At 44.1% G+C, this 13,010-nt stretch overlaps 1 pseudogene; it reads right to left on the bottom strand.

The window, feature by feature from the left end:
- Window positions 1-10,270: 10,270 nt before the first annotated feature.
- On the bottom strand, window positions 10,271-10,389 carry LOC134945120 (5S ribosomal RNA; annotated as a pseudogene).
- Window positions 10,390-13,010: the final 2,621 nt, after the last annotated feature.

Genomic DNA, 13,010 nt, shown 5'->3' with positions numbered 1-13,010 from the left:
GTTCGGCTGTGATTTTTTCTAAGATTGACCTGAGAGGAGCATATAACCTCATCAGAATCAAGTCAGGGGATGAGTGGAAAACGGCATTCAGTACTCAGTCAGGCCACTATGAGTATCTGGTTATGCCATTCGGCCTGTCTAACGCTCCGGCAGTTTTCCAGGATCTCATTAACGATGTGCTCCGTGAATTTCTTGGAAGATTCGTTGTAGTCTACTTAGACGATATTTTGATATATTCTGACTCTGTAGAACAACATGTTACCCAGGTGCGTCAGGTTCTAAAGAAATTACGTGAAAATCACCTATATGCCAAGCTGGAGAAGTGTGAATTTCATGTCACGGAGGTATCCTTTTTAGGGTACATTATTTCCCCTCGGGGATTCCGTATGGAACCAAAGAAGCTCCAAGCCATCCTTAGTTGGGCGCAACCCACCAACTTAAAAGCAATTCAGCGCTTTTTAGGGTTTGCGAACTACTACAGAAGATTTATTCACTCTTTCTCTGACCTAGTTGCTCCCATTGTGGCACTGACTAAGAAGGGAGCAGATCCTACCAATTGGTCACGTGAAGCTGAGTTATCTTTTCAGGCCTTGAAACAAGCCTTTGTCTCAGCCCCTGTCCTTAGACATCCCAACCCAGAATTGCCTTTCATTGTTGAGGTTGATGCCTCGGAGGTTGGAGTAGGGGCTATCCTTTCTCAGAAGGATCCGGATTCCCTTGAATTACATCCTTGTGCCTTTATGTCCAGGAAATTCTCATCTGCAGAATCCAACTACGATGTTGGTAACCGGGAATTGCTGGCTATTAAATGGGCTTTCGAGGAGTGGAGGCATTGGCTTGAAGGAGCGACTCATACCATTTCAGTTTTGACTGATCACAAAAATCTTCAATATATTGAATCAGCTAAACGACTGAATGCCCGGCAGGCTCGTTGGGCTTTATTTTTTACTCGTTTCAAATTCATTATCACCTTTAGGCCAGGTTCCAAGAATACTAAGGCAGATGCCCTGTCACGTAGTTTTCTTCCAGTTCAAGACAACAGTCCTGTTACTCCCATACTTCCGTCTTCAGTCATTCGGGCAGGCCTCACACAGGATGTATTTACCCAGTTAAAGCTGCTTCAACATCAAGCTCCTGGAAATACTCCTGCTGGTCGCCTTTTTGTCCCTGAGTTTTTGAGAGCAACTGTTTTGACGGAGTTTCATGATAGCAAAGTTACCGGGCATCCGGGAATCGCTAAGACTTTGGAATTAGTCTCCCGCTCAGTATGGTGGCCTGGTCTTTCCAAAGACATTAAAGAGTTTGTTTTTTCGTGTCAGGTCTGTGCACAGCATAAAGTTCCCCGTTCTTTGCCTATAGGTCAACTTATGCCCTTGAATGTTCCTCTTAGGCCATGGTCGCATATCTCCATGGATTTTGTGGTGGACCTTCCTCTGTCAGCCGGATGCCGAGTCATATGGGTGGTAGTGGACCGTTTTAGCAAAATGGCCCATTTCATTGCTCTTCCCCGATTGCCATCTGCCCAGGGATTGGCAGTCTTGTTCCTCCGCCATGTTTTCAGACTCCATGGCTTACCCACTGATATTGTTTCTGATCGGGGTCCACAATTCATTGCACAATTTTGGAAGTCTTTTTGTGCTTCGTTAAAGATGAAATTATCTTTAACGTCCGGCTATCATCCCCAATCCAATGGGCAGACTGAGCGAGTTAACCAATCTCTAAAACAATATTTGCGTTTGTACTCGGCCAAACTCCAAAATGACTGGTCTGAGTTTCTTCCATTGGCGGAGTTTGCTTATAATAATGCCTGTCATTCCTCCACCAATGTGTCTCCATTTTTTGCAGTTTTTGGTTTTCACCCCAGAGCTAATTCATTTTTTCAACATTCCTCTGTCTCCTCTCTGGCCCTGACCTCTCATCTTAAACTTATTTGGAGAAAAGTGCACCTGGCTCTCAGAAAAGCAGCATTCCGGGAAAATAAATTTTCTGACAGGCTCCGGCGGCCGTGCACTTTTAAAGTAGGAGACAGGGTGTGGTTGTCGACTCGCAACATTAAACTTCGACAAACCTCAGCCAGATTGGGTCCTAGATTTATTGGACCATTTCACATTATCAAAAAAGTCAATCCAGTTGCTTTCCGGTTACGTTTACCAAAAACTTTACGGATCGGAAATACCTTCCATTGCTCATTGCTGAAACCATATGTTTCGTCTAGTAGATTTCCTCGTAAAATATCTCAGGGGAGATCACCAATAAATGTACAGGGTCAGCAGGAGTTCTTGGTGGAGAAGGTTCTCGATTCCAAGTTGTCCCGGGGTCGGCTTTATTTTTTGGTACATTGGAGAGGTTATGGGCCAGAGGAAAGGTCTTGGGTCCTGGATGAGGATCTTCATGCCCCGAGGCTCAAAAGGGCATTTTTTCGAGAATTTCCTCAGAAACCTGGTTTTAGGGGTTCCTTGACCCCTCCTCAAGGGGGGGGTACTGTTAGGCGCCGGGGTCCGCTCGTCGGTGCGGCCAGGCGCCTAGCAACCAGGGACGCCGTGCGCGTACAGCCGCCGGCTCCCTGGCAACGCTAGACGCCGGGCGCACGGAGCCGCTCTGACCTTAGCAACGGGGACGCCACGTTCGGCCGCGTTCCCCGTTGCTGGGTCTGTTCTAATTACATTGTGGTGTGCTGGCCGTGCAGCATGCAAGCTGCACGGCATTACCTGAGATTACCTTGTCTGGGTCCTGATTGGAGGGTTCCTGAATAAAGGCACTCTCAGGACTTCTTACAGACGCCGGTGATAGCTTCCTGTTTGCCTGTGTCAGCTACAGAGAGTTTCCAGTCCTGCTCAATCCGGTTGTTCCTGTCCTCAGTGATCCTGTACTCGGAAGTTTGTCATCTTTTCCTGGAGTCTGACCGAGCACCTTTAACATCCTGTGGTGTTCGTGAGTCGCGGCGCAGCCGTGTGTTGCGGCTTGTCCGCTTACTGTTTATTATTTAGTTTATTGGTGTTCTGGAGCTTTTGCGGAGGATTCCGCTCCCACAGATCCACTCTGGTATCCAGCGGTGCTGGATAGGAGTAACGGATCAGTGGATCCTTGGTTGTCCTTTTCCCTGGCGGCTAGTCCGCACATACCTTTGGTTTAAGTTAGTTAGCTTGTAACCCCTGGCCTGGTTGCTTAGTCAGAGGGCCCCTTGTTATCACCCTGTCTCGGATTTCCCTTTGTCTCCCATTAAGACCTGCGGGGGCATCGGGGTTGGGCAGACATAATCCGCCCTTCGAACGCGGCTGCCATGGGCTCAAGCAACCATAGTCTCGCAGGGGATTTCTGATAACACGGGCGAGACAACGGAGTTAGGGCTCTCCTGCTCCCACAACCAGCATATCTTCCCAGTACTCAGACCTCTGCCATAAGATCTCCTCTGGTCTGGAGTACGGGAATCATAACAGCAAGTTTGCTTTATTAGTGTGTAAGAGTGCACCTGGGGCATAAGGAAAAAACAAAGCACAATCCAGGTCATAGGAAGTATATTTACTTGTTTCAAGTAACCAGTCATAGATATAACGGAATATTACGGCCCGGGAGTATTGAAGAATGTCAGGGAAGCCCCAGCCCCCATCCGACTTAGATAATTGGAGTTTTGTCTAGAAATGCGTGGCTTTTTATGTCTCCAAATAAAAGACTGGAAAATCGAATACAACTCCCCAATGTCGTGTAGAGTAAGTCTAATAGGCAACATTTGCATAAAGTATGTGAGTTTTGGCAGCAAGATTGTTTTTACTACTTCCAATCTGCCAAGTAGCGATAAAGGGAGGTTGCACCAATTCTCCAAAGTCTTAGTGAAATGTGTAAGAGTTGGGGAGTAATTGAGTTTATAAAGGAGCGCCAGATCCCTCGGGATTAAGACGCCTAAATATTTGATGTGGGAATGCATAATTTTAATAGAAGCTAAAGAGGTACTATTAGAGAATGAGGGAGGGGGCCTTTAAGCATAAGAAGTTCAGATTTTTCTATGTTAATTTTATACCCCGAGAAAGTGCTAAATTCCTGAATGATTTTAAAAACTTGGGGAATGGAGGTTTCGGGGTCAGAAAGAAAAAGAAGCATGTCGTCTGCAAAAAGAGATAAACGTAAATCAAGTGAACCAATAGAAATACCGGAGAACAAAGGAGATTGTCTCAAGGCTATTGCCAGTGGTTCCAGTGCCAAAACAAATAGTAGAGGGGATAGGGGGCATCCCTGTCTGGTACCTCTCCTGATCGGAAAATGGGACGATAAATTGCCATTACAAATCAACTGGGAAGATGAACCAGAATACAAAGTCTGCAGGACAGCTATAAACCGACGCAGGAAGCCAAAGCGAATTAGGGAGTCATAAAGATGATCCCAGTGCACCATGTCAAAAGCCTTTTCGGCATCAAGCGATAAAATGGCCTTCGATACCTCAGACATGGGGCACCGGGAATCACTCACCACCGCCAGAACCCGTCGAATATTCACTACCGGGTTCCGAGCACGTACAAAGCCCGTCTGGTCAGAGTGTATCACACTGGGTAGAATCACCTTAAGTCTATTGGCCAGAATTTTAGTCAATATCTTGTAGTAAATATTAAGAAGAGAAATTGGCCTGTAAGAACCGGGGTTAGAAAGGTCATGCCCAGGTTTTGGGAGGAGTCTCAGAACAGCTGAATTAAAGTAAGTCGGAAGCGAGCCCGACTCAATGATAGTCTTGAAAACAGAGGTCAGAATCGGGGCCACTAGAGGGCTAAGTAGTTTGTAATAATCAGGGGTAAGGCCATCTGGGCCTGGTGCTTTACGCGATGTCAGTCCCGCAATAGCCTCAACCACTTCGATCTCAGATATTGGGGCAATCAAGGAAGCCCCTTGAGACACGTCAATTTGTGGGACAGGGAGCGCCTCCCAAAAGGAGGAAGCACCAACCTGGGGAGGGGATGGAGATGAATATAGGGAAGTATAAAAGTCTTGCAGTACCTGAGTGGTCTGGTCATTATTGGTAGACAAAGATCCATCCAACGTCCTCAGAGGGTGAATAGAAGACGAGGGGCGTTGTCCCTTGAGAAGGTTTGACAGTGTCTTACTGGGCTTATTCCCAAACCTGTAAAACCGATAACCAGCCCGGAAAGAATAATTTGTTTCTAATTTAGTGAGAAGAGCATCAAATATGGTTTTCGCTGATAAATAATCTAGTTTTGTAACATGGGAAGGGTAGGATTTAAAGCTATTGAAAGCGTTTGTTAAGGCAAGTTGTGCAGAGACATAGTCCCGTAGCAAAGCTTTCCTCGACGAAGATGAAAGAGCAATCATAGTACCCCTCACCACCGCCTTTGAGGCCTGCCAAAACAAAGGCGGATTAGTGGATAGCATGTCAGCGTTGTGTAAAACATATTCATCCCAGCTATCCCTGACCCTTTGTCTAAAATCAGGTGAAGTAGGGAGAGCAGCGGGGCAACGCCAAGAGATAAAATTTCTCTGAAGGGGCTTCAATTGCAGCTCCACCCAAATCACAGCATGGTCTGATTGGGATATAGGTTCAATTTCAGATCGGACTATTTTAGCCAGTAAACAATCCGACAGTAAAATGTAATCTATACGCGACAACGTGCCTCTCGCAGCCGAAAGGCAAGTAAAGGCGCGGTCGGTCGGGGGCATAACCCTCCAAACGTCGAGCAGTTGAAGTTTCTTGGCCAGGGAAGGGACACCAAACTTAGGTGGGTTGCCGCCATGCTCTTTCGGAAATTGTTTATCTAAAAATTTCGAGGAAATAACATTCCAATCCCCACAGAGAATAATAGGGGAGCCCGCAAAAGGTGTCAATTTAGTCAGTATTAACCGGAAGAAATGTTTGCTGTATATATTAGGGGCGTAAATATTACATAGGGTATAAGGTTGGTCATTATACTTAACGTGACATAGCACCCATCTGCCCTCCACATCCTCAGAGAAAGAAACAACTTCAACAGAAACATTTCTTGTGGACAGAATCACAACCCCTCTGGATTTTTTGGAATATGAAGTGGCTGCGAGTACCCTCCATCCCAAAATATTTAATCTCTGGACATCTGGGGGGAGAAGATGAGATTCTTGTAAAAACACAATATCTAAGTGCAACTTTTGCAGATATAACAGAAACCTTTTTCCGTTTCTGTGGGGAGTTCATACCCAGGGCCGTCTTTTCGTATGGGCTCAATGGGCTCTTGCCCAAGGGCCCCAGGAGTAATAGCGGCCCTAGTCTGATAGCTGAGGGTCCCCTCTTTCCAGGGGTACCAGATTTTTAAAAATCGGACCTGGGGAACTGGAGATAATCGACTTGAAAGCAGTGGTCCCCATCCAAGCCTGTTAATTGCTCTTCCCAGCCAGATATCTCAGGTTCATCTGATTTAGAGTTTTTCTGAGGGTATAATCCTAAAGCTGTGACTCTCCCCTTTTGGTGGACACTAACAGCTTGTCTCTACTGTGACCAGAACCATAGATATCAGCCTTCCATCAGCTGGTCTCTGCTCCAGCTCCACACGCCTAATATGCAGTTTTAGATTTCCGTTGGTGAATTGCTCTGGCTCCTGAACTCCGATCCCCAGATCCCCAAATCCTCAAATCCCCAGTACCTCCTGACAGGTCAGATTCTCTAGATTTTTATCCCATTCAGAAATATATTTTCAGGAACTTGAGATATCTGCAGTCAAGCAAGCTGCCCTCCCACCGGAAAATGATAAATATTAAGCCCACTCCACTATCCACCACTCCCCTACGTATTAAACACGACCTACTACCCTGGAAGTCATGAACCGGGGCTTCTTCATTCAGCCTAATGCCCCTTATACAGTTTAGCCCCATCTGTGCAGTAAAGGAGTAATTAGCAGAAATGACTGCTCCAGGTCCTACATGCTGAGTGGCAGATAGAACACCCCCAACCGCCCGCGGGACATCAAATCTGCCGCTTATAGCACCCCCCACCCCTACTGCTGGAGGATGCGTAGGGGGCCCAGTGCATTTCTGTACCCAGGGGCCTACACTGCTGTTAAGACGCCCCTGTTCATACCTCCCACATTCCAGCTTCCCACTTTAAGGGATGACATCAGCCCAAAGATGGAGAAGCAGATATAATGGCCACAGTGCAGGCATGGCCCCGACACCCATCAGGAAAAGGGGAAGGAGAGGAAACAAAGACAGGACAAGAGGACAAACACAAAAAACCACATATAACAAAAAACAGGCATAATTCGCAAACTGACATTCCGGATTGGGAATCCCACCAGAGTGTAAGCACTGCACATTGTTAACAAGAAGAGTAACCGGTAACCACCCGATAGAAACAGGATATAGCAGTCAAACCGCCGCTAGATCACACCCCCGGGAATAAACTATAACACAATATCTCTCAAAATGAACGTGAAATAAGCAGGAATAAGTATGTCGGAGTAGAAAGGTACATAATGCAACATACAGGGAGGAACAGGGATATATAAAAGAAAAAGGGGACAACAGAAAAAGGGGACAACAGACTTGCCAGTGACATGGCCTGCAGGACTATTGGCTTTCCTGTCTAAGGAGGAAATTGACACTGAGGGAGTTGGTGGTGTGGTTTGCAGGAGCTTGGTTACAAGAGGAAGGGATTTAGTGGTCAGTGGACTGCTTCCGCTGTCATCCAAAATTTTTGAACTTGTCACTGACTTATGATGAATGCGCTGCAGGTGACGTATAAGGGAGGATGTTCCGAGGTGGTTAATGTCCTTACCCCTACTTATTACAGCTTGACAAAGGCAACACACGGCTTGACACCTGTTGTCCGCATTTGTGTTGAAATAATTCCACACCGAAGAGGTGATTTTTTTTGTAATTTGACCAGGCATGTCAATGGCCATATTCGTCCCACGGACAACAGGTGTCTCCCCGGGTGCCTGACTTAAACAAACCACCTCACCATCAGAATCCTCCTTGTCAATTTCCTCCCCAGCGCCAGCAACACCCATATCCTCATCCTGGTGTACTTCAACAGTGACATCTTCAATTTGACTATCAGGAACTGGACTGCGGGTGCTCCTTCTAGCACTTGCAGGGGGCGTGCAAATGGTGGAAGGCGCCACCTCTTCCCGTCCAGTGTTGGGAAGGTCAGGCATCGCAACCGACACAATTGGACTCTCCTTGGGGATTTGTGATTTAGAAGAACGCACAGTTCTTTGCTGTTCTTTTGCCATCTTAAGTCTTTTAAGTTTTCTAGCAGGAGGATGAGTGCTTCCATCCTCATGTGAAGCTGACCCACTAGTCATGAGGAATATAGGAGAGGGCCTCAGCCGTTCCTTGCCACTCCGTGTCGTAAATGGCATATTGGCAAGTTTACGCTTCTCCTCAGACGATTTTAATTTTGATTTTTGGGTCATTTTACTGAACTTTTGTTTTTTGGATTTTACATGCTCTCTACTATGACATTGGGCATCGGCCTTGGCAGACGACGTTGATGGCATTTCATCATCTCGGCCATGACTAGTGGCAGCAGCTTCAGCATGAGGTGGAAGTGGATCTTGATCTTTTCCTATTTTACACTCCACAATTTTGTTTGCCATTTTTTAATGTGTAGAATTATATGCCAGTAATATATTTATCAATAGCAATGGCCTACTACTATATATACTGCGCACAAAAACTTAAATGCACCACAGGTATGGATGGATAGTATACTTGACGACACAGAGGTAGGTAGAGCAGTGGCCTACTGTACCATACTGCTATCTATTGTATATACTGGTGGTCAGCAAACTGTGCAAAACTGAAATGCACCACAGGTATGGATGGATAGTATACTTGACGACACAGAGGTAGGTAGAGCAGTGGCCTAATGTACCGTACTGCTATATATTATATATACTGGTGGTCAGCAAACTGTGCAAAACTGAAATGCACCACAGGTATGGATGGATAGTATACTTGACGACACAGAGGTAGGTAGAGCAGTGGCCTACTGTACCGTACTGCTATATATTATATATACTGGTGGTCAGCAAACTGTGCAAAATTGAAATGCACCACAGGTATGGATGGAAAGTATACTTGACGACACAGAGGTAGGTAGAGCAGTGGCCTACTGTACCGTACTGCTATATATTATATATACTGGTGGTTAGCAAACTGTGCAAAACTGAAATGCACCACAGGTATGGATGGATAGTATACTTGACGACACAGAGGTAGGTAGAGCAGTGGCCTACTGTACCGTACTGCTATATATTATATATACTGGTGGTCAGCAAACTGTGCAAAACTGAAATGCACCACAGGTATGGATGGATAGTATACTTGACGACACAGAGGTAGGTAGAGCAGTGGCCTACTGTACCGTACTGCTATATATTATATATACTGGTGGTCAGCAAACTGTGCAAAACTGAAATGCACCACAGGTATGGATGGATAGTATACTTGACGACACAGAGGTAGGTAGAGCAGTGGCCTACTGTACCGTACTGCTATATATTATATATACTGGTGGTCAGCAAACTGTGCAAAACTGAAATGCACCACAGGTATGGATGGATAGTATACTTGACGACACAGAGGTAGGTAGAGCAGTGGCCTACTGTACCGTACTGCTATATATTATATATACTGGTGGTCAGCAAACTGTGCAAAATTGAAATGCACCACAGGTATGGATGGATAGTATACTTGACGACACAGAGGTAGGTAGAGCAGTGGCCTACTGTACCGTACTGCTATATATTATATATACTGGTGGTCAGCAAACTGTGCAAAACTGAAATGCACCACAGGTATGGATGGATAGTATACTTGACGACACAGAGGTAGGTAGAGCAGTGCAAAACAAAGGAGAAAAGAAGACTCTTTTGTGGGTGCACTCTTATGTAATTGTGAAAGTATCAAAAAAAGATATAGATTAACATTTAATATTTATTGATAATAAAATAAAACACATAGTAGTTGAATGTACAGGTAGAAAAATACATAAATAAACAATGGAACCGGTAATGCTGATATTAATATCCAATAATGGTTCCAAGCTGCCAGGGTAACATGAATATTTCAAATGTATGGTCAATCCATAAATTGGTCTCAACTTGACTGCCTAAGCTGTATAATCTTAAAGTAAAGCGAGCTGCTGGACACTTGGCGTCTCGGTAATAGCTAAGATTGTTAACACGGTCAGCTGAATTCCTTAAAACTGGCGTTAGAATAGAGATAAAAAACAGATTGAATGAAGAAAAGATGAATCTGCTGTCAGTGTTAGACACTGAGCCTGGCCGCCCAGAATTTTCTACTAAACCGAGTATTCCTCAAGAGTCTCCCACTCGAGTACTGACTCGGCCCAACACTGCTTAGCTTCCAAGATCGGAAGGATTCGGGCGTTACCAGTGTGGTATGATAGTAGGAAATTAGTAGCATTGCTTCTGGAATCACTGATGAGAGTTCATGAATGACATAAAGTGTTAGAGGTGGTACTCAAATAGAAAAAAAGAAGAAAGAGGAAGATACAGTGAAAGGGGGATCTGCTGCCAATGTTAGACAGGGGTAAAATACCCCTGAATCAATGGTGAGAGTCCCGAAATTAAAGCAATAGTCGGAAAAAGAGGTTCTCAATGAGACAGTCGTTTTCAATGATTGAATAATGATAGCTAATTAATGTATTATGATACAAGGTGCCAAATGTAGATAACGAATAGTGAATAGTCACAGATAAGTCACTGGGTGGTAGCCATGTGGAAAAGTGGGGAAAAGGAGGAAATTCTGCAGGTTGTGTCACAATGTTGATCCTGATGGTAGATAATATCTAAAAAAAACATCAATAAGTGTCCTTAGTTTGTGGATATAAATACACCACTATCACGGATAGCAAGAATAAATGGTCACAAAAGATAGATCACTGAAAGGTAATTATATATAGGGAAAGAAGAACAGTATTCTGGCTGGAATAAATGAAAAGATGTTCAAAATTGTGAAAAACACCAAATATAAATTACAACAGGTCTCTATACTATTGAGACCTGAATTAAATATATAAAGCTGAGGCTAAATTAATTACGATTTTATGAGTTGTAACAGCTATGATAAAAAATCAATGATGGATAATTCAAATAAGATAGATTAATGGATGCGTAATCATTAATAAATAGATCTAAATTAATAAGGCTACTGCAATGATGTGTATTCCACGCAAAAAGAAAGACAATATGATAACACGGGTAACCCTGAAAACAGATATTACCCGTGTCGGCGTCCCAATGAGGATCCAGTGCCGTGTAGCAGAACTGTGCTGTGGATCCAGGGGGCTGAGAGGCCACGGAGCTGGCGTGGGATGAGGCGCAGATTAGGCAAAGGAAAAGTCCGTGGTCACAGGATGGTCGTATCAGGGTCCGATGTTGGTGCAAATACCGTGATGTCGGGGTGCGCTGTAGATCCAGTACTTAGAGGCAACTGAATGGGTGTGGGATGAGGTGTAGGTAAGCAGGAGAGAATGTCCATAAACAGCCGTGTCAGAGTCCCAGCATTGTGTCTGACATGTGAACCGCGAAGATGCGCTGTAGATCTGGGAAGCTGTATCACCGCTGAGCTCGCATATGATAAGGCACAGTTAGGCAGAAGGAGACGTCCGTGGTTCCAGAGTAGCTAAGGGTCGGAAGACGCGTTTCGCCCGTTCCCCGGGCTTGGTCACTTCCTGTATGGTGATGGGCTCCCGTGGGCTTTATCTCGATACAGGTCGGCGGGTATCCAATCAGCGGAGAGGTGTGTCCGTCTTATTAGGATTGCGGCACAGATGTAGTTGTTACTGAGTAGATTGGGTGTGTTCAAGCCACGTAGGACTTTCAATCGGGGGCCCAGTATATAAGAAACAAATGAAAAATGAATAAGTGTCGATTAAAATAGTAAAATGAAACAAAAGACAGCAATGACAACATGGAATACGTCCTAACTACTCTATATACATATATACAGTCTCTTATCCGTATAGAAATAGAGGTTTGCATGCAGCTGACGATTAAACATAGTAAGCTGTACTTAGACGTAGTTTACAGGGGCATGGTTAAACGGAAATAAATAGATGAAGGTCAGATAAGCCATGTAAGATAATTGAACTGGTATGAAATTACTGCTATGGGAATCGGAGCTATTGATTATAAAACAGATAGGTTAGCACATTTGCCGTATCTGTATGGGAGGGTACTTAGCATCGTTTCAGGAACAGAGTAGCAAAGGAGGAAGATCGGTGCAACATAATGACAGTTAATACATAGTTAACATCCGCTTCTCAAGTGCATGTCATAATTAGCATGTAAACAAGAAAGCCATGTATTATAAAGTACGGATACCGAATTTTCAGCAGTTAATTACCAGAGAAAAGTTAACTCATTAATGATATCGGTACTGGGGGAGCAGGATTATAAGCAGTTAATTAACAACAATGAATTCTTTCTTTGGTGATATTTGCACAGGGGGAGCATGACATAGTTTCAGGAACAGAATGAAATGAAATGGAATGAAAGTCTGTGCCACGAAGTAAAATTTGATTGAATGCATTGTGTCATTAGTAATATCAGCATTTTAGGCGCAAAATGGTGTCATTAATAGTATCTGCACTTCAAATGCATACGATGCTGGAAACCAAAAGAATGGTATCAAGAACAGAAATAAAAAAAAGAGGGTAGGAAAGTACCACTAAATAGCATAGTTAGTAATTACATCTATGGTGTATACCATAATATACCAGAAGAGGGAGAGAGATAGTATCAAGAAATGTGGTCAGATATCTACTTAAACATGAATTGAAACATGCATTAGTGATAGTGTTCTTTTAAGTGTAAATATTGAAAGATAAAAGATAAAAGGGCTTTAATTAAGAGGATGTGAATTACTATCATTAGTTCTTGTTAGTCAATATAGAGCTGCAGGATATAATATAATCGTAATTCTATTAAGATTATATCGAAGTGAAATTCAAGAATTATTAAAAGGAGATAAGAGAAAACCGCTTTGAGTAGCAAGTGGCTGCGAATTAA

This window comes from Pseudophryne corroboree, chromosome 1, assembly GCF_028390025.1.
Source record: "Pseudophryne corroboree isolate aPseCor3 chromosome 1, aPseCor3.hap2, whole genome shotgun sequence".
Lineage (NCBI taxonomy): Eukaryota > Metazoa > Chordata > Amphibia > Anura > Myobatrachidae > Pseudophryne > Pseudophryne corroboree.
The sequence above is the reverse complement of the archived record's forward strand: the minus strand, read 5'-3'. Positions and strand labels throughout refer to the sequence as shown.